Source organism: Setaria italica, chromosome VI, assembly GCF_000263155.2.
Source record: "Setaria italica strain Yugu1 chromosome VI, Setaria_italica_v2.0, whole genome shotgun sequence".
NCBI classification, from domain to species: Eukaryota; Viridiplantae; Streptophyta; class Magnoliopsida; order Poales; family Poaceae; genus Setaria; species Setaria italica.
The window spans coordinates 24,493,062-24,497,366 of record NC_028455.1 but is presented as its reverse complement, the minus strand read 5'-3'; the positions used below and the strand labels follow the sequence as shown (position 1 = coordinate 24,497,366).

General features: G+C 43.9%; 1 pseudogene; it reads left to right on the top strand.

Moving 5' to 3' along the window:
• The first annotated feature begins 261 nt into the window (after positions 1-261).
• On the top strand, positions 262-3,564 carry LOC101766979 (annotated as a pseudogene).
• Positions 3,565-4,305: the final 741 nt, after the last annotated feature.

The window sequence follows — 4,305 nt, the reverse complement described above, 5'->3', positions numbered from 1 at the left end:
AATCTAAGGATGAGGTTGGGTCAGCGGAACCTTCGTCTTCACCGTCCAAGGATGCTTAAAGTCCTCCTTGATAATAACCAGTGGATGGCTTGTTGTATTGTATCATGTTGTTTGGGACTTTAATTTAAATATGTGTATTTGGATCTTCATGTTGTTGTATTGTACCATGTTGTTTGGATCTTTAATCGATTTTCACGCGTAATCCATTGTCAAGTGTAATCCATTTTCATGCGTAATACGATGCAGATGGACCGGCAATGGATGTATAATGCAGACAGGCGGAGCAAGGCGTTTATTGATGGCTTGCATTATTTTCTCGAAGTGGCAAAAGCGAACAAGCCAGAGAATGGGTTCGTATGTTGTCCATGCTTCCAATGCAATAACAGGAAGGAGTATTCAAAGGATTCCTGGGGGATTATTCACAGCCACTTGTTTAAATACGGTTTCATGCCTAACTATTTGGTTTGGACCAAGCACGGTGAACTAGGGGTTGTAATGGAAGATGGCGAGGAGGAGGAGGAAGATGACACCATTCCGGACTGGGTTGCAGGCCAAGCTTTTGCAGGTACTACAATGGGCGAGGCTGATGAAGATGAGTTTGCAGAAAATGACCCTACTGATGACCTTGGTCAGGTGATACGAGATGCATACAGAGATTGCGAAACTGAGAAGGAAGCAGCAAAGTTGCAGCGCATGATAGATGATCACCAAAAATTGTTGTACCCAGGTTGCCAGCAGGGCCATAAAAAACTAGGTACGACACTAGAATTTGTGCAATGGAAGGCAAAAAATGGTGTGTCCGATAAGGCATTTCAGGGGATGTTGAACATTGTTAAGAAGATTCTCCCCGAGAATAATGAATTACCGTCCACAACATATGAAGCTAAACAAATTATTTGCCCTCTCGGATTGGATGTTCAGAAGATACACGCATGCCCTAATGACTGTATCCTCTATCGTGGTGATGAATACGAGAAATTGGATGCTTGTCCCGTCTGCGAAGCCCTGCGGTATAAGATCAGGCGAGATGATCCTGGTGATGTCGAGGGGCAGTCTCCCAAGAAGAGAGTTCCCGCGAAGGTGATGTGGTATTTCCCTATAATACCACGTTTGAAGCGCTTGTTCAGGAACAAGGCGAATGCTAAGTTGATGCGATGGCACAAAGAAGACCGTAAGGAAGATGAGATGCTGAGACACCCCGCAGATGGGGCACAGTGGAGATCAATTGATAGAACATTCCCAGACTTTGAAAGTGAAGCAAGGAACATAAGGTTTGGTTTAAGCACTGATGGATTCAATCCATTCGGTGAGTTGAGTAGTGGCCATAGTACTTGGTCTGTGACCCTTTGTGTGTTCAACCTTCCTCCTTGGCTGTGCATGAAGCGGAAGTTCATTATGATGCCGGCGCTTATCCAAGGCCCAAAACAACCCGGCAACAACATTGACGTGTACCTAAGGCCGTTGGTTGATGACCTTTTATAGCTCTGGAAGGAAGAAGGTGTACGTGTGTGGGATGAGGATAGACAAGAGATCTTTAATCTACGAGCACTATTGTTCGTAACCATCAACAATTGGACTGCATTGAGTAACCTTTCAGGACAGATAAATAAGGGATATCGGGCATGCACCCACTGTTTAGACGACACAGACAGCATGTACTTGAAGCACTGTAAGAAGGTCATCTATATGGGTCATCGTCGATTTCTCCCTACTCACCACCAGCTGAGAAAGAGCGGGATGCATTTCAAAGGGGCGCCAGACCATCGTAAAAAACCTGCACACCGTAATGGAAAGCGTGTGTTCGAGATGATGAAGGATGTATATGTAGTCTTCGGAAAGGGACTTGGTAGCCAACCTGTTCCGAACGACGATAACGGACATGCACCCATGTGGAAGAAAAAGTCAATATTTTGGGAGCTACCTTATTGGGAAATCCTAGAGGTTCGCAACGCAATAGACGTGATGCACCTGACGAAGAATCTTTGCGTGAACGTGCTAGGCTTCATGGGTGTTTATGGAACCTCAAAAGATACATTGGAAGCACGACAGGACCTGAAAGCCATGGGGCAACGAGATGACCTACATCCGGAAAAGAGAGATAATGGATAGCACTACTTACGTCCTGCCAGTTACACTCTCAGCAAGGAAGAGAAGGATAGCATGTTTGAATGCTTGAATAGTATGAAGGTCCCGTCTGGGTACTCCTCGAATATAAAGGAAATAATAAATATGAAACAAAAGAAGTTTACAAATCTCAAGGCTCATGACTACCACATGTTGATGACCCAGTTGCTTCCGGTTGCACTGAGGGGTGTTCTACCAGAAAATGTCTGGTTGCCGCTCGTAAAGCTATGCGCGTTTCTCAATGCGATTTCGCAGAAGGCAATCGATCCATCCAAGCTATCAAAGCTACAGAACGATGTGGTGCAATGTCTTGTCAGTTTTGAGTTGTTATTTCCACCATCCTTCTTCAATATTATGACGCTCTTACTGGTTCACCTAGTAAAAGAGATTGGTATTCTCGGACCTGTATACCTGCACAATATGTGGCCTTTCGAGAGGTTCATGGCAGTCCTAAAAAACTATGTTCTTAATCGTGCCCGTCCAGAAGGAAGCATCGCCAAGGGATATGGAACAGAGGAGGTGATCGAGTTTTGTGTTGATTTTATTGATTCAATTGACTCTATTGGGGTTCCAACTTCACGCCACGAGGGGAGGCTCCGAGGAATGGGCACCCTTGGAAGGAAATCAAGTTTGAACAATGATACTGATTTGTTCGACAAGGCACACTACACTGTTCTACAACAGTCATCCTTTGTGTCTCCGTATATCGAGCAGCACAGGCAGATGGTAGCTTCAAAAAACCCGACCAAATCCGATGCTTGGCTTACCCATCATCACATGGAAACTTTTCCCTCCTGGTTGCGCCAACAACTTATGGGTAACTCTGAGATTCACCCACAGCTTGCCTGGTTAGCTAGGAGACCTGCTACCACAATCGTCAAATTCCAAGGCTATGAGATAAATGGTTACACATTTTACACGAGAGCACAGGACCAGAAAAGCACGAACCAGAATAGTGGTGTCCGCATAGATGCCATGGATAGAAATAATAGCAAGGAGTCGTATTATGGTTTCATACAGGAGATATGGGAACTCGAATACGGACCGCTGTACATCCCTCTATTTCTTTGCAATTGGGTGAAGCTAACTGCCGTCACCAAAGATCAGTACGGAATGACAATAGTAGATCTGAGCAAGACTGGATACAGTGATGACCCATTCGTACTTGCCAATGATATGCATCAGGTGTTCTATGTGAAGGACATGTGCAGCAAACCCAAGAGGAATCCAGAAGAGACATGGGAGCCAAAGTGCCACATAGTTCTTCCAGGTAAAAGAAAAATCGTGGGAGTCGAGAATAAAACAGACCAATCAGATGATTATGATCAGTTTGATGGCATGCCTCCATTCGCCGTTGAAGTTGATCCAAGCATCCTGCTATCCAAAGAAGAGACTCCGTACTTACGCCGCGATCATGATCAAGGAACTTTCGTGAAGAAGAAATTTTACAACGTTGTATTGTAATGCGTTAAATGTACATGACCTTTGTGTATTAATTGATACAATTTAATTTGTAATTTACCCTATGTATGATTTCATGTGTTATTAAATTTGTTAGGTGAAGATTTTTTAGATAAACATGAACATTGTTAACCACATACTAATATGGATTTTTCTGCGCATTGAAATAATTTAATTGAATATTTTCTTGATCACAGCAATGCAGTAAAATAAATATTTTACAGGCTAAATGAACTGGTATAGAATTAATGATTAATTCATACTTATTGTCAATTTACTCGTTAATTAAATATATTTTTGCATGTACAAAATCTGTGAAGGTTTTGTTTTTCATCCTGAAATGCAGTGAAAAGATAAAATAAAATCCATTTCCAAAAAACAGGCGGGAGAAGAAAAATAGGAAAAAAGACCTTTTGTCTCGGGTGCTAACAGCAACCGGGGCAAAAGGCCCCCCTTTTATCCCGGTTGCAAACGGCAACCGGGATAAAAGGGTACGTTTCGTCTCCCGCCCGAACGTACCCTTTTATCCCGGGTCCCGTCACCAACCGGGATAAAAGGGGGGGGGTTATAACGCTGTTAGGTGACGGGACCCGAGACAAAAGGCTACGCTCCCAGCCTCACCTGGCAGGGGGCTCCCTTTTATCCCGGGTTCCGTCAGTAACCGTGAATAAAAGGGACGCGCCATCATCACCGCTCATTGCATAGACCGACGATAAACTA